Here is a 25,492-nt window from a genome sequence, read left to right as displayed (position 1 = left end):
AACATTTTGTGAATCTAAGTTTGGCCTCATTGAGGGGCAGTATTTCAATATGAGTAGGAAAATGAGAGTACCCCTAAACATTTTTAAAGGAAAAAAAGCACTGATTCCCCCTATTTCATTCTGGTTATTTACTACTAAGGCAGGCACCTCCAACCTGCAGCTCTCCAGATGCTTTGGTCTACAACTCCCATGATCCCTAGCTAAAAGTACCAGTGGTCAGGGATGATGGGAATTGTAGTCCAAAACATCTGGAGGGCCGAAGGTTAGGGATGCCTGTACTAGGGGATATTTCTCTATCATTCCCATCTTGGTTGAACTTGTTTGGCTTGGTTAACTTTCTATTATTAATCATGTGACTAACCAAGCTGAGCTCTGACTCAACAGATAGGCAGTGCTGCAATAGTACACAGGGTAGCTTACAAGAACAGCCTTCAGTTCTTTATAATTTTGACAGGAGCTGGGCTGGTGCCAAAGGCTGATTGCTTTACTGTGGATTGCCATGGTGAACCATGAGTTGCTTGGTAGTAGTCTGTGGAGCCATATGCTCCAGCCCCTTATACCAGGAGCAGCCAATGTGGTGCCCTCTAGTTGTTGTCAGACTGCAACTCCCACAAGCCTCAAGCTAACATGGTCATTGGTCAAGGATGGTGGTCATTCTACTCCAACAACATCTGGCTGCCCACCTTTGTCCAACACCCTTCCCTTAAAAGCAGGGGTGGGTAACTTGCAGCCCTCCAGTTTTCGCTTGAATCCATTTCCTCTCAGTTCCAGCCAGAGTGGCCAATGATTAGGGATGGCCAATGGGAGATGCAGTCCAACAACACTGGGGGGGACAGTTTTCCCATATCTGTGAAATACCCCCACTGTACCTTACTGATAACACATCGGCGGTGGCATTAGGCACTTTAACTTCCCACTTAACTCAGAATGAGAACCAGCGTGAAATTCTGATTTCAGTCCAAATGGAGCAAGACCTTTACAGCTGTGCTGGCTTTTGTCAGGCAGGGCTTTGCTTCCAGCTGCACAATGTTCTAATTTTTAATTGTAAAACGAACGTGCAGACATCACACATAGATGTTATACACCATTACATTTTTATCTTCCCTTTCTCCACTGAGAGCTCAGAGAAACATACAAAGTTATCCCTGTGAAGTTATCCCATAACCCTGTGAAGTAGGGTTTTTTTCGGGGGGGGGGGAGTCAGGATGCTTATAATAAAAGCTTCAATGAAACTCAGTGTGCATGATTTCTTTACAGTGCTATGCTTTGGCTTGCAATTGGAATGTTTTGACTCATTTCCCTACCAATGAATATAGCACATCTTTCCAGTGTTTCTGCCCTTCAAGCCCATTTCCTTGTGATTAACTTCAGGGACAGATCAGGAACAGGAACAGGGGATTCTCTCCATCTCTTGCCACCATCAGTTCTTCTTGCCCACCTTCCTTGCTGTTGAAATCAATGAACAACTGAATGGAAGATCCTCCAGTTATCCCACATTCAAATTGCCATATTATCTCCTATAAGTTCATTTCTCCCATGTGTAAAGGACTATTCAAACCCTAATCTCTCCCCATTAGCTATGTGGGCGGGGTGGAGGAATAACATGGCTAGATTATTTACTACCCTGTTCAATTTTTAAATACCAACCTATTTTTAAGTACAATAAAAATATCTACTTATGTAATAAAGATTTAGCAGTTATCTCAAATTAAGGAGATTATTGACAAAATATGTCTTTTACAGTAAATACCCTCAGTCAATTGGAATTTCAAAGCTTTGTATGCCGAAGTGCCTTTCAAAAATTATACAGTTATTTTAAAAACCGCCAATAATGACTATTGCATGATGTGAATGTTTAGAGAGGGAAAGCTGAGGTTGATAACCCCAAACATTTTTAAACAGCTCTGTGACTATTGTTTAAAGCGTTGGTGTTGGGCTTTTACATATGTGGAATGTTCCAGAATACAGAAGCATTCAAAATGGAAAAAGCAACAACTGAGGAGAATTTTTTAAAAGGGAGGAGGGAAACCCTCTCTATGCCTCTCCTAAACCATTGTATTTCGCCAGTATGTCAGTTAACAACTACACTAGAAACAAGCAGCAGATTTTTTCCCACTCTGTGAGTAATTGTCTGCATAGCAGTGACAGATGTGCAATATAGCAGCTTCTTCAGGAAAAAAAATTAACAGTTTGTCCAGCATGTCAGCTCGCTCTTTTTAGTGCTTCGGAGGTCCTGGCCCCATTATGGATGATTTAGAAATTGAGGCAAGCTAAGACCAGCTGCCTGAGTTGAAAGCCTTAGTTAGTAGGCCTCATCTGCATTCCAGTATTCACTTACATCTAGAAATTGGTAGGGCCCCTCCGGCCACAAGATGAGTGCGGGCTGACAATGCCTTGATTTGTCGAGAGAGAGAATAAATGGGTTTTTCAGAAGATGAGGAAATATCACCATTACTGGCCAATTTACAGCATTTTATCTGTTCTTCAAACATGTCACTTTTGTTATTGTCGCATGGTAATTACATAGTGAAACGGAAAGAAAACAAATTCCGGTTACATATTCAGATGGATTGCAAAATCATATAATCCTGATAAATGCCCATTTATGATACACATGGATGAAAGGTTCATTTTAATTTTGAATAGCTAGCACAGCCATAAATACGATATAGGATTAGATGCCACTGAATCCGATTACCAAAAGCAAATAGCATTTTTCCTCACTCTTTTTCATAACTAGCAAATTTGTAACAAGGAAGGTATTTAAAACAAAGGGGATTGGGGGGGGGAGTAGGGATTCCACCTACCCTCTCCCAGTCTCCTAAAATAATGTTTTAAGCAATAATGTTCCAGTGGCCCTCTTAAAAATATCGGGCTTACCATTGCTAAAAGTGCATTATTTCTGGAAGCAGCTCAACATTTGACATTAAAGGCTCACAGAAAGAGCCTCTGTCCCCTCCGCAAGTCGGGCACTTGAGATGCAGACAGAGCTGTTGTCATTAGATCTCCAATAACAAAGGCGGTGGTGATAAAAAAAATAATAGTGGTTCCATTATACCAGTTTTTATGCCCAGTCTTTTGAACAGAAGACTTAAGTCAGATGCTAAAACTCAGAAAATGTGTGAAAAGCATTAAAGACAACCCCAGACAGTGTTAAAGGCTTCTGGTTAAGAATGGTTCACTAAAGCCATAATAGCTCATCAGATGAAATATTGGGCTGTCTCTTCTGTTGGTGATAAATAAGGAGCACCATCCACCAGGAACATCTGCACATGCCCGCTTTAAAGGAATATAAATAGTTGGGCATGCAGTTGCTGAAACGAATCTCCAGTGGATGGTGACCATTGCATGTGGTTAAATAATACACATCGGCACTAACGTTACTCACAAGCCTTTTCAAATAAGTATTTTCTTAACTGACAAGCATCACTTTACAAGCGTAGAATCTATCCTTCAGAGACCCAATGTTGCCAGCATTAATAGTTCTATTTCTTTAGAGTTGTGACTAGACCCACGTCTAAGTTTCTGTTTTATCACAAAGCTTACTGGATGATGGATGTCTCACAAATACCGTGTGAGAGTGAAATAATATAAAATAAGGGGTCACCACAATGGGATTCAAAATAATTCTATGCTGGCTCTTAGTTGATTTGTCACGCACTAGATAGTCTTCATGGTCTGTCCTGGGACAACAGCTCCTATTGCTCCCAGACAGAATCCATGCTGGAGATGGTGGCTTTTCCCTCTATTGTTATTATTATGATTTTATTTTTTATGTATTACATTTGTACAATATCACACTTCATCTGAAGATCACAGGGCGGTTCACAACATAAACATACAAAATGAAAACACTAAATACACGGTAAAAAACAAAAAAAAACCAAAACCCAATAACCTCTCTCCCACAAACGCAAGTAAAAGGCCATAGAATGTTTGATCAGCCAAAGGCCTGATTATAGAGAAATGTTTTTGCCTGGCACTTAAAGATATGTAATGAAGGTGCCAGATTAGCCTCCCTGGGGAGAGCATTCCACAAACTGGGAGCCACCACTGAATAGGCCTTGAGTTCTCGAGTTGCCACCCTCCGAGCCTCAAGGAAGTGTCTCAGACAGTGGAAACTAATTGGCAGCCAGTGTAGTCAGGCCAACCAGCAAACAGAAGATAAGCACAATAGCAGTCTCTCCTCCTGTGTTCCAGCAACTGGTATTTGGCAGCCTGGCTGCCTCCAGCTGTGAAGGTAAAGCACAGCCAACATGGCTAGTGTTTTTGAGATACATGTTTTCTGACATACCAGACTCTCACAAAACGGCAGGTTTACATGTGTGTGTTTTTGTGGTGCCCAGCCCCACCAGAAGCCCATGGAGGAGCACCTTGTCAACAGAGTGGTGAGAGATGGCACCAGCAAAAATGTCACCACACTTTAAAAAAAACAAATGAACACCTCACACAGTATACTTCACTGAGAGTTGAAAGGAACCATGAAAGTCATCTAGTCCAACCCCCTGAAATGCAATAATATTTTGCCCACTGTGGGGCTCGAACCCATGACCCTGAGATTAAGAGTCACATACTTTACCACATGAGCTATATTAGCCTAGGGATCTCTGAACTACATTGCACAATTGTTATTCTTCACAGCAGGAAAAACAGTTACTGTGCTCTCCAGTAAAATTTTGCATGCTTTGATCACTTTCCATTTAGACTACTGTAAGGCACTCTACATTGAGCTGCCCTTGAAGACAGTCTGGAAACATTAGTACAGAATGCAGCCACAAGAGGACTGTCACTTTCGTGCATTGACAGGTAACACCTGTCCAGCGGAATCTGCACTACATTTCTCCACATCAGCCAGGCCATGCTCTGTGGCTGGGAGAGGGACTCTGCTCATTGTCTCACCAACATGTGGAGAGACCTGTAGGGCCTTATCTGTAGTGGCACCCCAGATGTGGAGCTCCCTATCATGTGCTTAAAGGGCACAAAATGCCACAACATTGATAGGATCCTGTCACATGCCTTTCCTGATTTATCAGTCTTTTGGATTGTCAGAATTAGTCTCTATCTGCATCATATTAACTGTATCCTTTTAACTTTTGTTGTTGGCCTATTGCTGATGTTTTAACTGAATCTTATATTTTGCTAATATTTTTGAATTATTGTATAGAAACTGCTTTGGAGTCATTTTTAATGGAACGCATTAGAATCTTAACATATAAAATAGAAGAAACCTTAACAAATATAAGAATCTTCAATAAAATAAAATAAAGTAAAGTAAACTCTTTCTTTTTTATTTATTATTAAATTTACATCCCACCCTTCCTCTCAAAGAAACCCAAGACAGCAACTGCAACGAGAAAAGTCATTTTCGTGAAATGTGGAACCAGAGGACAGGGTCAAGGTACTTCCTGCATTATTATTTTTAGACCATCTGAATTAAGCATGGCCCCACATTTGGTTTATTTTAGAGCATGTTCAGCAAAATCCAGACCAGATTAAGTATGTTTTATTATTATTCTAAACTCTAGCGGCAACAAAATTCATCAGCATTCCTGCAGGTCTGCTCAGGGTCCAGGAGAGATGCAGAAGTACACCATGTTCTGGAACTGAGATCTAATAAAGACATTCTATTGTGATTCTGTCACGGATAAATACAATTAGGCAGTTGCTAAATGCTTACCTGCATCAAAGTCAAGTCTGATTCATTTTTTGGCTATTCTTATTTAAATGTGTCATAAATATGACTAGGTGCCAGCAGCCTAAGCAACCAGCCTACAGCTAAATCTGCTCTGAAATGATTAAATTATATCTGCCTGAACTTCCCTGACCATGTAATCACTTAAAGATTTACAGTTTTAGGTCAGGTATTACAGGTTAGATTATAGTTATAATAAGCCTGAGGTTGATGCAGGTGAATATTATAAATGACTGGTATCATTTTAAATCTTTTATCCAAAGCGGTGTGTAGCTAATGAGGTAACCTTGCTCCCCCTCCTGAATTGGACAACCAAATCAATACATGGCTTTTCTTGAGGCCTGGCCTAGACTATACTGTCACATACAGGAAACAGTGCAGTGAGTTTAACACCTCCATGCTGTTGTCTAGTCTCATTTCCTCTTTCTGGGGAAAACTACCACATGGTGGCAAGTAGATTATTTGCGTTATTATTCAGTGAAAGAAGGGCTGGTCCCAAAAAGCTTGCTGCCTGAGATTAAGGACAAAGTGATACACTTCTCCAATACCATGTACAGAAGCTGACGGGATTGGTAGATGAATCCTATTTCAACTGGCATTAGCTGGAGGCCCCGTAATCACAGTGGCTGGGTGATGGTGTGTGGGGACAGCTTGGAATAAGCTCAGTTCCCATCCGTTTAGTTGCCTACCTCCACTTCCCTGCTAGCTTGCATAGGCACTGAGAAAGCGCCAAGCACCCAGGCGCAAAGGCAGAGTGTAAATAAATTTAAGGAGGAAGAAGAATAGGAGAAGCCCTTCTCAGAGCAAGGTGTTTTGGGGGCTTCTAAATAAAAGATTTGAACATTACGTGACAAATCTGTTTTTTTTTCCTTTTCTTTTTTCCGACTCTTTTCCACACACATGTACAAACACACAGAGAGAATATTTAGTGAACACACAAACTGTGTCACTAAGTGGAAGAATGTTTGGCACAACTAATCAAAATTCATTGGAAAGGAATTCTCTGAGAAATTTCCTGTGAGTTTTGTTTTTCAACCATCTAAAAACTTTTGGAGAACTCTGGAGAGTTCTGGATCCAACATATAAATCTGACTAGGGGCCCACATATGTGCAAGTCTATGCACATTCCAGCTCAGAGAAATTTGCACTAATCCCTGTTGGACACCCAACAATCCCACCCTCCATTTGGGGACACACATTGCTGTCTCTTGCACCAGGGGAAACGTGATTTGTCAGCAAGGCAAGTTGCTCTTAAGAGCGGGATTCTCAAAATGAGTGCTACTAGGTTTTTGGATATGGGCTAGAAAACAAATGTATGTTGTTGTTGTTTTATGAAAAACAACAGCAATGCTGAAACCCCACCAATCATTTGCTTAGTATAGAAGGGCAGGGGCAAGCAATGAATCCAATCCTGGCTAACTTAATTAGTAGATATTTAAAAAATGAACCCCCCCCCCAAGCAGTGCACATAGCCCTACCTATTGGATTGGGTTGGCCAGTTGGGGAGTTGTACAGACAACACTCATTTACATGCATGAATGCGCATGCTAAGAATCCCACTAAGAATGTGTGTGCTCCAGGCATTGTTGCAGAAAGATGCACTAAAAGAAACAGCTAATTTTCCCAATGCCATTCCTTTCCTAATGGCTGGGTTTTGTGTGTTAATGTTTCTATTGTTTTAATATTCTTGCTTTTCTCATTCATATTCTAAGAGATTATTGTTAGTGCCAACTCATTTGATTTATCATTTAGCGAAAGCACTTGTTCAAAAAGTCAGCACTGGATATTAAACGATGATTGCCTGCAATGAATTTCTTCTCAACATCTGCAAAGACAATTTTGCCTTTTCTTCTGCCACTTAACTCTAAGTGAGAGATCTTAAGCATACTTAAATAGGATTCATAATATCAAGCTCACAGGAAATTATCTCTAAATCTGGGTTGCTGTGAAGCTATAAGTAAAATTATCTGCTTAAAAATAAAAAGGATTTCTGAGAAGAAAAACAGAAGAAAAAAATATTCCTATTTCTTATTATACTATTATCAGTCCAGCAAGTTGTTATTTAGTGAATCAGAGTTTCATCTGGTATAAATACCATTTCAGAAAAAAAATTTTGCTTTTAATATTATATTTGTGTATTATGCCTTCTCCACTAGAGTGTCGTGAAACCATTCAGTAACTAAGAGTACAATCCTATATATGTCTACAAGTACTTAGAAATTTCATTGGGTTCAATGGGGCTTGCTTCCAAGTGGTTACACAGTTGTAGATTGCAATCCACTAAAATGGATAAGAATTCTGAACATACATTTTTTTTGGGGGGGGGGGGTTAATACGCATGCTTTCCCCAACCTCGTACCCTCCAGAAGTTCTGAGTTCCATTTCCCAAAAATCCCAACCAGCATGGCCAATGGTCAGGAATAATGGAAGTTCTGGTCCAACAATGTTTTGAATGCATCAGGTCAGGGAGGAATGTTCTAGTCCACCACACACCAATATCTCGCTGGTAACAAGAGCTCCCATAATCATTTCAATGGAGGGAAAGTGCCACACGTAAAATTGCTTTCTATGTGCAGAGTTGCCCAACCATTTGGAAACTGCTATGCAAGAGGAGTACAATTTGCACACTGATGGGCTGCCACATGCACACCCATAACTGAAGCCTATTAGGATCTTCTTGACCTGAAGTGGGGAACCTGTAGCCTTCCATAAGTTGACAGGCTCAGCTCCCAGCATCCCTAACTACTGGCCATGATGACTGGGGCTGATGGGAGTTGGATCCAACAGCATCTGAAAGGCTGCAGGTTCCCTATCCCTGTTCTTGACCCATCATGACAATTGCCAACTGGCCCATGCAATTGCTCTGTCGGGTCTGGCAGTGTTTATGTATGAAAACCCAGTAACCTTTTGGACCCTGTGCTTGGACCCTCCAGATTTTTATTCCTAGTCTCAGTGCCTCTCCTACCTAGAAGGCTGGAATTTTTAAAACAGAAAGCTGCCTGTTCTACATGCTAGCAAGAACACTAGAAATGGCCTGGGAAAAGCGCCAGAAGTGGGTTTCTTGTGTTTCTCTTCCGTTACACTATTGGCTGTTCCACATATGCCTGCCTTACACAGCAAATACAGGGATAACTCAGTGGCAAGCTGTAGACTCAGAGACAGCTGTAGCAGCTCAGTAGATAAAACTTCCAAACAACAAGAAAAGTAGCCAGCTGTTCAGAACTTTACATCAAAATGCTGAAGGAGGACAGAAGCCAGGAATTTCCAGAGTGGTGGTGGAGAGAAAGAAAAGGCTAAAAAGAAACAATTTGGAGGTCTAAATTGTACAAATTAAGTACAACACAAAATCAATTTTAATTCACATTGATTCTAAGGCAAACACCTAATTACAGTGAATGGCCAAATTATTCCCTACATCGAAACGTAAGTAAAGAGATGCTGCATCTCCAGCCTCATGCTCATTTTAGTTGTTCTCTTTCTGTGGAAAACCTCAACAGATTTTTTTTTTATTGCAAAATATTGCATAGAAGCCTTATGAATTTCATTTGAGTTTACATCTAAATCACTTTGTTAACAAACAGAGCTTTGAAGGAAACTTTAAATACTGAATGTATTGTTGTAGTATCTGGGGCAAGGAAGAGTGTGAGTTACTTAAGTTCAGACTTTATAGTTATTATTAATAGCAGCTGAAAATTTATTAGAAAAGAGAGGGCCATCTTTACCATTCAGCGAGAAAATCCAGCGAGAGCCAGTGTGGTGTAGTGGTTAAGAGCGGTAGTCTCGTAGTCTGGTGAACCAGGTTCGCGTCTCCGCTCCTCCACATGCAGCTGCTGGGTGACCTTGGGCCAGTCACACTTCTCTGAAGTCTCTCAGCCCCACTCACCTCACAGAGTGTTTGTTGTGGGGGAGGAAGGGAAAGGAGAATGTTAACCGCTTTGAGACTCCTTAAAGGGAGTGAAAGGCGGGATATCAAATCCAAACTCTTCTTCTTCTTCTTCTTTCTCCGATGCTACATTGCAGACTACGAAAAATCTCTTGTAGCACAATAGAGTATTTTATAGTGTTCCAATGATGATGGAGATGCAAATCTGAAAGCTAAGCCATGCCCATCTAACTGAACACAGAGCTAATACCAGGATACCTGTTAACGCCGTGGTAAATCCTACAATCTACAGTGAATCTGAATGAAGACTGTGGTGATTATTGGTTCAATAGCTTTTAGTGGCTCCTCTTGAGCCAACAGGGTCTGTTGTAAAAATGTGTACTTAGGGACTCTTAAATATATCTTATTTATGACTCAATGGACCATAACAGCTAAGAATGAGATGTTGCAATCTATGGTGTAAATCCTTCTTGGTTCTCCAATAATTGATCATTATGTCAAGGGCTGCTTTGTGGCTGCCTTTGAATGACGTGCTACAGCCACGTATGGAGTTCTGCCACAATGGGTCTTGTCTAACAAATTTTAGTAGCATCTCACATTTTGAGACTGGTTTGTATACTTATATTTTCCCAATATATCGTGAGCATAGTTTCAGCAATGCTTCCATTCTGAATTTTAAAGGCATTTGAGGCCAAAGAGAGACAACATTTTTTAAAAAGCTGCACTGGATATTTTTGGATCAAAACTTGTTAAAGCATGGAATAGAAATCCCACTTTAATTGTGAAAGTACTGAATTTCCTGTAAAACTTTGCATGATCATTCCATTTTTGTTCCCTTTGAGTATTGCTTCATCAGTATTGATTTCTCCACTAGCTGCTGCTTGCTCACCAGATTTAGGGCAGCACAACTGATTCTGCTGCAGTGGGCACTAAGCCTAGGGGGCGCTGCAGGGCGTCGCAGCTATGAAATAGTGAATTGAGCAGATGAGAAGTGCTGGGGTGCCAAATTTTGGCCTCAGACAGGGCGCTGCTGCAATTTGAAATACCAAAGTCCACCCCCTTGTCCACACCCATTTATTTCCCTAAATTCAGCACAGGAATGATCCCACCTAATCAGAGAACAAAAGAATGTTATATTGCTATGTCTGACATAATGACATCACTGGGCATTAGGAAATATGATCATGGCCAATCAGATTTAGCTTCAGACTGGCATCACTGAAGGCAAATGAGCAACACTGAAAGTGAAAGCAATTTCAAGAAATGAGCGAACATTTATGCAAGGATTGTCAAAAGGCACCAGAAAAAAAAGTGCTTTATGTCATTGCAAAAAAAAATGTTCACAGAAAACAGCAAGTAATTTTGTGTCAACCCAAATTTAATGTAACTGCATGATCCACTTTGTATTTTACATTTTTTTTCCAGTTTAAGCTTAGCATGCCACATTCCAGACTAGAACTAATTTTTATACACAATGATCATTTCACAAAGAATGCAATTTATCCTTTACTGACATTAGATATGGCTCTTTTCCCAATTCCAAATCAAACTGTACTTTCTCTCCTCGATTAGTTAAATCACTGATTTTAAATTCTCATGGTTGCCTTCCATTGATTCCATTTAGACTTGTCTTTGTTGTTTTGAAAAAAAAAAGTTTGAACTTCCAGTGCTGCTATGTGTTGCCTAAGGAGCACACAAAGGTTTAGATTGCATCTTTTCAATGCATTATGGCACTGCAGCCTAAAGCCATTACTTGTTTTTAACTGGCAACCTGCCTGTACGAATGGAGGAAGCAGATTGCCTCTTTGGTGAACACTTAGACAAGGTACTGATTTAACAACAGTGGACAAGCAGCTGGGAGCTGGGCTGTCAGCCTGTCACACACTGACAAATCTGTTGTTCATATTCAGGCAGGATGTTGCAGTTAGATTGCCATACGTACCATCTATCTACTACAGGCATGCAAGGAGTAGCAACATCTCCTGCCTACCCAGGGACAACATGCTGTCTGTGGTACATCTTTATGAAGGAATCTAAAAAGGAAAATGTATTTGCTTTTATCAGTCCTGGTCTTAATACACATGAGCAATAAGACTGTTAGTTCTATATTTTCCCTGCTTTTTCCTGCTCTGGTAATAAGCCCATTCAGTGTTAGAAGCTGCATGTGTGTCTCACTGGGTTAACTCACTTCTTTTATTGCAAAGCTTTTGTAAAGGTAAATGTAATAGTCATCTAACTGTAAATACCTAAAGCTGCTGATTTTCTCCCCTCTTGGAAAGGCTGCTATGCATGGCAGGCAGAAATTTAGCAAGAATGAAGATGAAAACAATCACCAGTTAATTTCTGCTATATATGCATTTAAATGCACTGGCAGTGAAGTGATTTTCCTGAAAAAATGTGTATCAGAAAATATTTGGGAAATTTTCCTATGCAATTTGCATAGAGTGGTATGCAACAGAAAATCACTGATGTAGTCTAAAATAGCCCGTGTGTTTTAATTGTATTTAGTAAACAGCCAAAAGCTGAACACTTTGAACTGCCATGCTTGCCTAATATTTGTTTGCAGTTGGTATCTATTCATTGTTCCAATAAAAACAGAAAACATTACAACCCATATCACTGGGCATTGGAGCTTGTTTTACATGAATAAGCATGAATATAGGGGCAGCATTTATGGAATACGCTCACACATTTGGATCTGATGATTTCTGTTCCCTGCCCTTTTCTGTTTTGTCCTTTACACGCACCCTATGAGTTTACAGTCTGGGGCTTACATAGAGTCTGGGCCATCCTGTAGGCAGGAGACTGCTTGACTGAATGCTCTTGTGTTGGTGTGTATTCAGAACTCACCACATAGAAAAAAGTAGAATGTCAGAAAATGGCTAAGCAAGAACCCTTCTCTAATGATATGCCTCTTTGCTTCATGCAGGGATTTTGCTTGCCTAGAAGAACATCCAAGGATGTCCAAAGATAGGACCACCCCTCCCCACTTTTCTCCTTTAGACCAGAGTGCAACACAGTAGGAGAACAGATGCACTACTGGTGCCTACAAATCGATAGCTCCAGATTATCAAACAACAAACAAGCAGAGTCACAGCAGAAGGTATCTGACTTTTAGAAGATAACGGAAGTATAGGGAAGTTTTTAATGTTTGGTGTATCACTGTGTTTCAATTTGTTGGAAGCCGCTCACAGTAACCCAGTCAGTTGGGCACCATATAAATAATAAAATTATTCCTTATTATTATTATCATTATCATTTCCTAGTATCACTGGTCAATCTGGTTTATAAGAAAATTCAAAAGTGGAAGGTCTCACATGAAATAAGTTTTGTTGGTTTTTTTGAGCAGGGGGATTCACTGACATAAGTCTCTCATCTCGGCTGAGCCAGTGGAATTTAGGTTTGCGTAATTTACAGAGGATTAAGTCCCCCAAAGGGGTGTTCTGGGGGCAGGGTGGGGGTGGAAAGAGAGGGACTTATGTACACCTTGGTCATGTTACCTAGGGCCCAATCCTCAAAACCTAGGCCCTCACTCTCCCACCAGCTCAGCCAGCAGTAGCCCCTCCCAGAAGGTCCTGAATGAAGTCTGGAATAGGGGTACCTTCCACTGGAGTACGGTAAATTATGTTGGCCTAATTACTCTGGCTTTCTATAGTTAGAATTCGTCTGTTTGTGTACAAAGTAAAAACCAATTGAGAATCGGATGGATAAAATCTTGTGGAAGGTCAAATTAATACAAACAGAAAACAAATGTTCCTTTTCTCCTGCTTCTAAAGGAGGAAAATCCTTTCTGAGCCTTTCATGTGATTTTGCGCCCCCCCCCCCCGCCCTCCACCGCTGCATGTGTCTCCGTTTTTGTATGCAACGAAAACATCATTTCCTCCATCTTCATAAAATCACTTGATGTTCTCTGCTCAGCACTGAGATCACACTGAATGTTGATTGACAGAAAGATTACCTAATAAACCTTCACCACAAACTAATTAATCACTTTGAATACAACGCTAAATTGGCAAGCATTAAAAAGCAAAGGAGCTGGGTGTTGAAGACCATTTCCAAATGACCTTAGTTAAAAGCCAAGTACAGCCTGGTGAAAACACCAGTACTGTAATGCCGCACAGCAAATAAGCAGTACCAGATTTGCCTTGTTTAGATGAGGAAGGAATTAGAGGGAACTAAAAACAAACCCCCCACACACTGAATACGCTTCAGCAAAGGGGAATGTTATAGAACTGGCCTATGAAGCAAGAGTGTGCAGCTCTTTAGCCAGTTTGGTGTAGTGGTTAGAGTGCCAGACTAGGACCTGGGAGACCTGGTCCAGGTTCAAACACCTACTCAGTCACGAAACTTACTGGGCTACCCTACCTTGCAGGGTTGCTGTGAGGGTGAAATGGAAAGTGGGAGTTGGGTGCATGCCACTTTGAGCACCTTGGAGAAAAGGTGAGATGTAAATGTAATAATAAGCAATATAGACTCAGTGCTGGCGTTTATTTTTCTTACAATGTGAGAAAATGGCTAAAGGAAGGGAAAGCAGCTGGGAAAGGCACAAAGTGAGGGGGGAAATTTAAAAAAAAAAATAGAGGGATGGGAGCATCCATAATTTTTTGTGCAATGAGGATTGCCAACTTCTCATCCAGTCATCCTAGCTCTTCTTTTAAGAGCAGTTTGATCTGAAGCTCTCGACATGTTTGCCTCCATGCTCTGAAAATCTTCACTTCCTAACATCTGCTTATCAGGCTGCATAAGAGCAGGCCAATCTATTAGTTCCTGATTTGTAGAACCTGTTTGTAGCTCCCCGCACTTGTTTCAAGTATTTTTCCTTGCCAATTCTTTCAGGGTCTACTTAAATAGTGAACACATATTCAACGTTACATATCTGCTATCTGATCCTATGCGTCTTTAATTGGAAATAAGCTCCAGTGAGTTTAGTTGGATTTACTCTGAAGTAAATGAGCATATGATTGCAACTTAATTTTTTTTTAAAGTAGTTAAAATGGTTAATCAATCACCACAATGTTAACTAGGGTCAACCTAGTTAAAACAAACAGGCATGACCTGTTCCTGTGCCTTAAAAGCAGTGATCAGCAGGTGACTTTTCCACAGGATAGAAAGGAGCATGATCACTCACTAATAACCAGCACAAGTGAACCGACACTACAGAGACCAGCTGGAAATCTGGCAATGCTAACATTCAAATGTATACATCTCTCTGCAAATCATTTTCCTTGCATTATTTATTTACTTATTCCTAAAAATATAAACAACACCTTCATCTAAAAATGGATTTTAGGGTGGTAGACCTACAAATATCATATAGTCATTTCCCTTGCTCAAACCAATTACACCATGCATTGAAATTGTGGCTTCCCTGCAGTATTTCACTTGAGATGTGCAAGTACAAGGCACTGAGGGGACTGTTAAGCAGAGTCCAGATACATTCATAAAACAAACAACTTTCCAAAATATGTAGTAGATTACAGAGTGAATGCCGTTTAAGGGTGAGGGGTTGATGGGCTGGAACTTGGAGGAGTGAAAGGGAAACTAGATTCAAATTGCTACTTGGCCACCATGTTTGCAGGAGGGTCTTGAACCAGCCATGTTTTCTCTGCCTAACCTCTGCATCACAGAATTGTTTTAAGAATTATGTGAAGAGGGTGGATGGGAACAGCCTTGAATATAGTCTTCAGGGCGCTATGACGACTCTCATTTTAAATACCCCTCCTATATGTAGGCAATAGAAGCTGTGCTATATTGCTGAGGGGACGTCAGAAGAGAGGAGGAAAGCAAATATTCAACCACCAGTTATGCCTATGTCTCATCCTGATAGTATAGCCAGAGACATTTTGGCAAATTTAAAAAATCCACCTGGACAGAAATTTTACCCCAGAAAAAGACGACATGGCAACCCCAGTCACTGGACATGGAATAGCCCTCTAAACCATGGGTAGGCAAACTAAGGTCTGCGGGCTGGATCAGGCCCAATTACCTTCTGGATCCGGCCTGCAGACGGTCCGGGAATCGCTGCATGGATCGCCAGCGTACGCATTCTTTCCCTCTCCCTCCCTCTCCCTCACACGGCGGCGGCAGCAGCAGCACCTCCTCCCTCCCTCTTCCTGGCTTGTCCCTGCCCTGCCTAGAGGAAGGGGGCTGGGCTTTGTTGGTGTGCCAGCAGCAGCAGCGCTTGAGCAGCTGCCATTTTAAGCAGCCCGTATCCAGAGCCCTTTCGCACGCCGCTCATCATCCCTCCACCGCCGCCTGTAGCCCCTGCCGCTTGCAAGACACAGGTAAACAGCCACCTGGGCTCGTGGTGCTCTAGCATCACACCCCCCAAAAAAAATATAGTCCAGCCCCCCACAAGGTCTAAGGGACAGTGGACCGGCCCTTGCTGAAAAAGTTTGCTGACCCCTGCTCTTAACTATCCAGTCATGCTTTGTGAACTGCCTGCACACTTGAATCTCAGACAGGCCACATCTCCAGCACTGCAACAACATTAAGGGTGGGGAGGAGTCCTCAATTAATGGATCACTGCTTTCCAGTGCACATATCTGGCCCCTTAGCTCCCAATCCCACTTCGTAACCTCTTTCCCTCCTTCCTTTAGCCTTGTTCCTAAGAGTAGAGAGAAGGGGGAGAAATTATTTATTGTGTGCCTGTTGAAAATGAAAGACTTTTACATTTTAATGAGCACTAAATAGGAGCGAGGAAATATTGTTCATTAGCTGTAATCTGCGGAATTGCTTGAGTGAGCTTCCTTTGGAGGCCGCTTTAAACGGTTCACTCAAGTAAAGCAGTTGTATGGTAATTAAGGGAGCATTTTTCTGTCAACATCTGTGCTACTATTTATAACGCTGAAGGTATCTTATTACTCCACTAGAGAAGCATTAAGTGAGGGAGGTTTGGCCAAATGGAGTTTATATCACCCTCTCTCTCCCTCTATTATTATTACAGTTTTCTCATTGCATCACTCCTCCCTTTCCTGTCCCTTCTTCAAATCCGGGGGCGGGGGGGGGAGAGCTGTCCGCTAGTTCCTGATAGAGCAGCATTTTCATTCCAGTAGCTGTTCATTAATCACTGACTTTGCTCAGCAGCAGAGACACCCATGCCAGTTCAAGGCAGTTTGCTGCCTGAGGTTGAGCTGCAAATAATGTTATCACCACCCACAACAAGTCAAAGTTCTTAGTGCCCAAAGCCAGACAATGTATTTTGACACCTGAGGCAGAAAATCCCACAAGCAACTCTTCTCCCTTTTGACAACAATTAAAACATGAAATGCAGTAATAAATTAAGTAACTATCAATTTGTTGCCTTTTCATGATACCTCAAATCAGTTGTTTCCTCTGCCTAACAGTAGGACTGGCCCCAGAGAGCAAAATTGGAGATTTGTCCATTGGGCAATATTGGCCAGCTTCCAATTTTCATTCTCTAATCAATACACACAATGCCTACAGACAAGTGGCCAAATGTACCTCAGGTCTCCCCTTTGTTTCCTATGGAATCACTTGTACTTAAACAATCCTTGTCTTCTGTAAGGTAAAGGTAAAGGGACCCCTGACCATTAGGTCCAGTCGTGACCGACTCTGGGGTTGCGTCGCTCATCTCGCTTTATTGGCCAAGGGAGCCGGGGTACAGCTTCCGGGTCATGTGGCCAGCATGACTAAGCCGCTTCTGGCGAACCAGAGCAGCACACGGAAATGCTTTCAAACTGCTAGGTTGGCAGGAGCAGGGACCGAGCAACGGGAGCTCACCCCATCACGGGGATTTGAACCGCCAACCTTCTGATTGGCAAGTCCTAGGCTCTGTGGTTTAACCCACAGCGCCATCCATTCTGTAGCTGGATGCAAATGCACACACACTTTGATGGACTGGCCTGGAGGGGGCTAGTCAAAAACAGTGGCCTCTCTCAAAGGCGCAAGAGCAATTAATTACTAGCTACATTTTCCTAACAATGGCATTATGAAAGCTAGCTTTGCAATTCTGCGAGCAAGACAGAACTTGGTTTAATTTTTTATGCATTTTATTTATTTGTTTTAAAGCATTTATAAAGCACTTAACAACCAACAAAATTATCAAAAGTACAGCCTAAAGCCAAACCCCCAGAAATATAAAAACATATTTTTTAAAAAACAACAACAGAATTTAGTTACAGATAGGTAGCCGTGTTGGTCTGCCATAGTCAAAACAAAATAAAAAAAATTCTTTCCAGTAGCACCTTAAAGACCAACTAAGTTAGTTCTTGGTATGAGCTTTCGTGTGCATGCACACTTCTTCAGATACACTGAAACAGAAGTCACCAGACCCTTCTATATAGTGAGAAGGTGGGGAGGGGTATTACTCAGAAGGGTGGTGGGATTGGGTGATTGGCAGATAGCTGTGATGAGCCTGTTGACGACTCTTAACGACTGCAATAGGTCTTACAGGAAAAAGCAAGGGGTGAGAAGGTGAAAAATGGCTTTGTCATGTATAAACTTCTGTTTCAGTGTATCTGAAGAAGTGTGCATGCACACGAAAGCTCATACCAAGAACTAACTTAGTTGGTCTTTAAGGTGCTACTGGAAAGAACAGAATTTAGGGGAATCAAATACATAAAACATGGTCCTATCTAATGAGTTACGTGTAAGTCTGGGAAAACATCTTTACAAGATGTCTGAAGCATCTTAGTGGTTGCTGCTTCACATATGGCAGATGGAAGGGCATTCCCTAATATAAGGGAAATTTTTACTCGTGAATGAGACAATGGGTCACAGAATAGACCTAATCTTCCAAGACCTGAGATAAAGGTCTCTTTTGTAAGTTAGAGTCAAGTAGCTAATGTGGTTCTTTCCTTCTAGATGTCTGGTGTTTCTGTTGTCCTGTAACTTTTTTTATTTATCAGAGTGGTTCACAAGATAAACATAGTGGATAAAATCACCCCAAAAAATAGTTAAAACAAAAACACAGCATTTTTTTATTATTTATAAAGTTTTTATATATGTTGTTATTTAGCACAATGGGGCAGTTTGGCATGTTCATGTTCTTATTACTGCCATTTTACAGATGGGAGTAACAGAGGCTGGGAGGTAGCTACTTCACCCTGGGTCTAGTCTGATCTTGAATAAGAATCTCGCCTCCTGTTTCTCCTGCCTGACTTCCACTCATTTCTCTTCCTCTCGGTTTTTCCGACATTTTGCCTATCTGTCGATAGTGCATTGACAGAAACCCTCAACAAGGCTTGAACTCCTTTGGGGTGGAATAGTTTGCAGCATGCCTGGGCATAACAGACAGAATAATAGTTTCCTGCCATTGGCTGATTTCTTTATTAAAGAGAGAGGACTTATTTCAATATCTGAGCAATCCACTTCACTCGCGTGCGTATGCACAGAGACATAAAGGTAATTCATCAGGATTTCTTTAAAATCAGTGGCGTTTCGAAGTCTTTTTAACTTACTTTTTATTCCTTACTGATAATGCAGCATTGCCATACAGCACCAGCACACGGCGGGGCATGTTTTAGTGGTTCATTAATACCCGTCGTGGATGTGCAGCCGCACACATTCAGCCGCCTGAGGTGTATATTAATGGACCATTAAAACATGCCCAGGAGTGTCTTAAAGCTGTTACAATATGTCTCTGCAATTTTAAATTCAATTTTGTGTGTGTGTGTGTGTGTATTTTTTCTAAGGAAAAAAAACTTTGCAGAACCCTTGGTTTCTCTTCCTTGTTTCATTTCGTTCAACAGCAATGAATGACAATGAACCAGAGGTTTCAGACGCTTAACACACTATTCTGAATGGGGTAACTGTGCCCCTGAAGGACCAGGTGCGCAGCCTGGGAGTCATTTTGGACTCACAGCTGTCCATGGAGGCACAGGCCAAATCTGTATCCAGGGCAGCTGTTTACCAGCTCCATCTGGTACGTAGGCTGAGACCCTATCTGCCTGCAGACTGTCTCGCCAGAGTGGTACATGCTCTGGTTATCTCCCGCTTGGACTACTGCAATGCGCTATACGTGGGGCTACCTTTGAAGGTGACCCGGAAACTACAACTAATCCAGAATGCGGCAGCTAGACTGGTGACTGGGAGCGGCCGCCGAGACCATATAACACCGGTCTTGAAAGACCTACATTGGCTCCCAGTACGTTTCCGAGCACAATTCAAAGTGTTGGTGCTGACCTTTAAAGCCCTAAATGGCCTCGGTCCAGTATATCTGAAGGAGCGTCTCCTCCCCCATCGGTCTGCCCGGACACTGAGGTCCAGCTCCGAGGGCCTTCTGGCGGTTCCCTCACTGCGAGAGGCCAAGTTGCAGGGAACCAGGCAGAGGGCCTTCTCGGTGGTGGCGCCCGCCCTGTGGAATGCCCTCCCATCGGATGTCAAGGCGATGGACAACTACCTGACATTCAGAAAACATCTGAAGGCAGCCCTGTTCAGGGAAGTTTTTAATATGTGACATTTTAGTGTATTTTTCATGTCTGTTGGAAGCCGCCCAGAGTGGCTGGGGAAACCCAGCCAGATGGGCGGGGTACAAATAATAAATTATTATTATTATTATTATTATTATTATTATTATTATTATTATTCTGAATGTGCTTCCCCCCCAATTAGATTTGCCTAGTCTCAAAGGTTTTTCACAACACTCGTGAAATACGCTTCTTTAAAGTATAAACTACTGGAACCATGTGACTTTTTGAGACTTAAGGCCACTTTAGGTTCTATGTGTTGTTGATCAACGCATGTGCACTGCCCAAAATGCATACATGCAGCAGAGATCCACAACTATGGCTGATACTATGGCTTCATCTGTAGGATACACATCTGCAGGATACATGCAACCAGAAACATGTATTTGTTTCAAGAACGTGATACACACTTGTGTATGCACAGCCCTAACTTGCCATCAGACCAGTCAACTATTTCACAGGGAGAGGGCACTCAACCAAGCCTCCATTCTGAACACCTGATTTGCACAGATGCTGGTTAATTTTCAGGGTTACAAATAGTCACCCCTGTTCCTGGATCAGGCTGGGGAACAATACACTCTGATAAAACGGGATACTGCAAAGGAGTTTCACATGGATGCAGTCAGAAAAGTAAGAAAAAGAGTACAATAGCCATGAAGTAACAAATCAACTGGCCAGATTAATGCTAAAACAACAGTATGTGGTTTTACAGTATAGTGGTGGCTTGTGGGGCATCATGACATGGTGCTTGGCTACCCCTGTGGAGTAGTGGCTGAGGATTAGCTACATCAGTGCCATCAGAGCATGTGATTGTTGAATGGCCAGTGGTGTCCAGTGCACCACAGGCAGATGATGTCGACAACCTGTGCTGAGTACTGCTGACCTTTCAATAGTTATGTGGCTGAACAGTGCAGCCGTAGTGCTCGCTCCCTTTTTCTGGGCTTCCAATAATTTCTAGGAATGTCCACCTGTAAGGGTGCTGTGCCCCTTTCCCCCTCAGACTGCATTCAGCAGCAAGACTGTATTCCGACACACACACCTGTTCTGTGAGCCACCATTTTTCCTCCATTATCCAGTGGGGCTTTATTTATGGCACAGTCAATAACTAAAGCTTATTGTAATGCTTGTAAAGAATTATTAAGTAAATCTAACCAACAAATCAGACAATGGTTTGGGACAACCGAAACTCTGCCCTTGGCTGCCCTGAGGTTTATATGCTATCTTATCTTTGTATGAAAGGAGAACAAAAACACTATAAAGGCAGTAATACTGGCTTTAAGCTTTTGGTGGATTTCCTGCACCAGGAGAAAATCTTCAGTAGTTCCATTTAAGCCTTCTTAACACAGAGCACTCCAGTGTGACTTATGAGAGCCAAGAGCTCTTCCTTGTGGTCCACAGCCACGTTATAATTAAGCAATGAGATAGGCAGTGGATCTTTTAGTGGTGTGTTAAAGCCCGTGGCCAAGGGATGAAATCTTTTGAAAGGAGGAGGAGTCCTGCTATCTGTCTAAAAAAAGCAACTGTGGAAATCAGAGTTTATTTCATAAAATTTATACACCGCTTGATTGTAAAAATCCTAACTGTGGGAGTGTGTTTATATATATAATGAATGAGAGAATGATGGGGCAGGGATGAAGGAAAAGAAAGGATTGGGCATATATTCGCCATTACTGTCCACTCATAATTATAATAATCAGGAACTAATGGAATCATTTGCAAATGTTTATTCAACACATTGCGGGGGGGGGATGATGATGTGCTAAAGTACTTTATAGAAGCTAAGCATTATTTTTAGTATTAATGATAAATACGGGTATGACATCTGTCAGCAAGCTCTAATTATCTCTAAAGCTATTTCAGAAAATGATTGCATTGTATTTTTTTTTTTTTAAGAACTTAAGGGAAAAAGTGTACTACTGTAAACGGCTCATGTTTTGTGGTAGGGGAGGAGGATAATTTCCCTGCTGGCATCTGCTAGAATCTGCTAATCAGGACGGTTGGTTAGGAAAACTACGAAAACCTGTGGACTCGCACAAATTGATTAATACCTTTGTTCTGTTTCTGTTAAGTATCACATCCCCTCCTGGTTCCCACATTGCCTCACCACCTCATTCTCTTTCCTCCTTCTTATTTTCCTTGCTACATTTCTCATATTCTCAAATTTCTCTTGAAACCAGTTTTGGATGATGTTGCTAAAACACCTGAGGCAGAAAAATCACATAAGCACCACTTCTCTGGCAGTAAAAATACAATAAGAACAAATTAAATAACTAACTGTTTGCTGCCATTTTGTGACACCCCAAAGCTGCTGGCTGAGGCAGATGCCTCACTCTACCAAATGGTAGGACTGGCCCGGCCCAGAGTCCATCTATTCAACATCCTGGTTTCCCCAGTAGTCAACCTGAAAGTTCCAAAAAGCCACTAAGCAGAACTTGAAGGCAAGAGCCTACTCTCTCCAACAACTGGTATTTCCTGGGTACTTCCAGACAACCTGTTTACTGAGCATTCACACAGGTAATTTAATGAGCAGCCACTCCAATTTGTTTGCGGGGAAGCAAGACAACATTGTATCAAAGCAAGTGTTACCCCACACTTCCCATTGCATCTTCCCATTGCTTTCATTATCACAAAAAGTCCAGTCTTTTGGGAAAGCAGGTTTGTTTCTCCATTGATAATTTTGAATACAGGTGTGTTTTCATTGCCCAATCTCACTGCTGCATCCCCCCCCTAAGTAAACCGCAATTGTGGGGATGGGAGGTCAGAGAAGTACCCTTGTCCTGCCCCACCTTGCCAATTGCTACTTTGTACACCCTTTGTTCAACGTTTTTTGACCCCTGTTCATTCCTTCTATCACATTAGAATTGAGTAAATATCACTAGGATATACTTCCACACAGATTCTTCATATCACCTCACTACGTTTTGGAGTTCCAGTCCTCCAAATAAAAAATGTTAGCATCAGCAAACTACAGCAGGGCAATCTATTCAGAAAAAGGTTTTGCATTCAATGGTGCTTACTCCATATAACTGTTTATAGGACATTAGCCCTCATCTACCATAATCTGACAGACAACTGCCTTTCTTACAAACCCTCTCAAGTGTTAAAAACAGCAGAGATGATCCTCTTGGTAATTTCACCACCCTCAGAAGTTGGGTGAAGCAATCCGAGAGAGGGTGTTCTCTGCAGCAGCTCCTAGGCTGCAGAATTACCTCTCCCAAAAGATATGTCTGTCACCTTCAAGATATATTTTCCGTTGTACTATAACTAACTATACCTCTGTACCCTTGCTTTCAACACCTAAGATATGTGTTTTCACGGCTTACCTGACTGTGACTAATTTGCTTTAACTATTTTTAATATTAAGTTTTAAATTGTTGTAACCTGCCCTGGGACCTAATATTGAAGAGAGAGCAACACATTGAGTTAACAACAACAATAATCCTAGTTTTGGTTATCAGATTTACTGAGCTAGAAATTTGATCCATCTATGTGTGTCTGTCTGTCTTTTTGTGTGTGCAGATATATTACATTTCTTGAGTCTTTGGTGGGCATGGCTTTGTACTACTGAAACTAATAATTTATATGTGGCAATACATCAGCTTTAGTAATTCTCCTCTATAACGTTTTATTGTACCAGTTAGACCAAGGCCCATAAGACAGGGATTATCAACAATAAGAAAAGAACGACATTCCTGCATTCCCATTAAAGTCACGTTTCTCTGGGAGTACTCTACAAGACAGCAGAGGCAGGCAGGATGGAGAACTTTGAGTAATCATAGGTTATAATCCAACATGGGCTGCTTTGTAACAATGGTTAACTAACCTAACAATCCTTTCAGGTGGCTACAACCTACACAGGCACTGCCATTTTTGCAATGCAAATTAACAAAGACTAAAGCAAGATGTGGAAAGAGATACAAGCCAAAGTGGAAACAAGCATGAATGCTGACTGCCATCTGGCACAGATGTCATTTACTGCTGTTCATGATTCAGGCATTGCTAAGATTTATTTGAGATAGTTAACTTGACATATATTCATATGAAAAGATAAGTAATAAAGATAAACATTCTTAAGGTGTTATAGTGGTTGAACTACATGGCTGGTCTTTCTTTTTACTATAGGTCCAAACTCTAGTATGTTATATTGAATAAATAATAATAATAATAATTTTTTATTACCTAGCCACCCATCTGGCTAGGTTTCCCCAGCCACTCTGGCAGCTTCCAACAAAATATTAAAATATAATAATCTGTCAAACATTAAAAGCTTCCCTAAACAGAGCTGCCTTCAGATGTCTTCTAAAAGTCTGGTAGTTGTTTTTCTCTTTGACATCTAGTGGGAGGGTGTTCCACAGGGTGGATGCCACTACCGAGAAGGCCCTCTGCCTGGTTCCCTGTAACTTGGCTTCTCGCAGTGAGGGAACTGCCAGAAGACCCTCGGCGCTGGACCTCAGTGTCTGGGCTGAATAATTATCAAGAGATTAAATCTGGTAGTCATAGGCTTGACTGTATTTGTTTCTTTCTTGTACTTATATCCTGTTCTTCAGAGAACCACAAGTTGCTTATGGAGGACTCTGAGGCATCTTCCATGTCTATACCCTCTGAACTTCAGCTATACTAGAGGACCCTGTCTTCCCCAGGCTTAAACTGAACTGTGGGCATCTGCGAAGGCTACAGAATGCAAACCGTGGTTGAAATTATTTGTAGAATGAAAGCACCAATACTCACTTCTATTTTCAATTAACTGCACTTTGTTGTTTTGTCCAAACTGGGAATTGCAATGTTTTATGCATAGTGTCAGAAACCACAGTTGTTACTGGCCTTAAAAAAAATCTATCCCATGTTTGTCCCACTTTGGATGCCACAATAAACTGTAGTTAGCTGATAATTTAAATGAATACTTCCAATTTCCTCACAGCAGAAGGAAGTGGGAAGCGCATAAGCCCAAGGCTCATTCTCATAGTATTAAAATATGTTTTAGTGTTACATCCAAATCCAGCCAAGGCCAGACAGTACTTGATGGATAATGAGGCATATTAAACCACAGTGAATTTAGGCTGTAGTTTTAGAGCAACACAGGGAAATCTAAAGAATGCTTTCCTTGTTGTGCTTTATAATAGTTAGCACTTGGATAGTTTAGGCTGAATGTTCTCTGTGCAGCCATTCCTTTATAATGGCACACAAATGTACCCTTGTTAAGAGTGACAGTGTGGTAACCTGCTTATTTTGTTCATATGCAAGACAATTTGAATTTCAAACATGCAAGACACCCTGGCTGGATGACAAAATATATTCATCTTATTAAAACCTGATTAATTTCCAACCTCAACCTTCTAAAAACTTACATAATCTGATCCTGTGGTGGAAATCTTTTTGGTACACACACACACACACAAATGGGGCAGGTATTTTAAATAGTCCAGCAGATTTGAGCAGACAGACACATGCAAAGAAAAGGGAAAAAATGAGACTATATTGATCGAAAAA

The 25,492-nt window shown here is 41.4% G+C and overlaps 2 long non-coding RNA genes across 5 annotated transcripts in view; one reads left to right on the top strand and one right to left on the bottom strand.

The window, feature by feature from the left end:
• LOC307212006 overlaps positions 1-25,492 on the bottom strand; it is a 70,324-nt gene that overhangs the window by 36,784 nt on the left and 8,048 nt on the right. The gene's annotated exons all lie outside the window — the stretch shown is intronic.
• On the top strand, positions 1,316-23,998 carry LOC307212029. Of its 4 annotated transcripts, none has more exons than XR_013836744.1 (4): positions 1,316-2,119; positions 4,705-4,806; positions 5,329-5,398; positions 12,505-12,780. It is a non-coding gene; the product is annotated as an uncharacterized lncRNA (long non-coding RNA). The 4 variants fall into 4 exon arrangements; XR_013836743.1 differs by lacking the exon at positions 4,705-4,806 and adding an exon at positions 23,845-23,998 and having other exon boundaries at positions 1,317-2,119; positions 12,505-12,678; XR_013836745.1 differs by lacking the exon at positions 4,705-4,806 and having other exon boundaries at positions 1,318-2,119.

This window comes from Podarcis cretensis (genome assembly GCF_951804945.1).
Source record: "Podarcis cretensis genome assembly, chromosome: 3".
NCBI classification, from domain to species: Eukaryota; Metazoa; Chordata; class Lepidosauria; order Squamata; family Lacertidae; genus Podarcis; species Podarcis cretensis.
The sequence above is the reverse complement of the archived record's forward strand: the minus strand, read 5'-3'. Positions and strand labels throughout refer to the sequence as shown.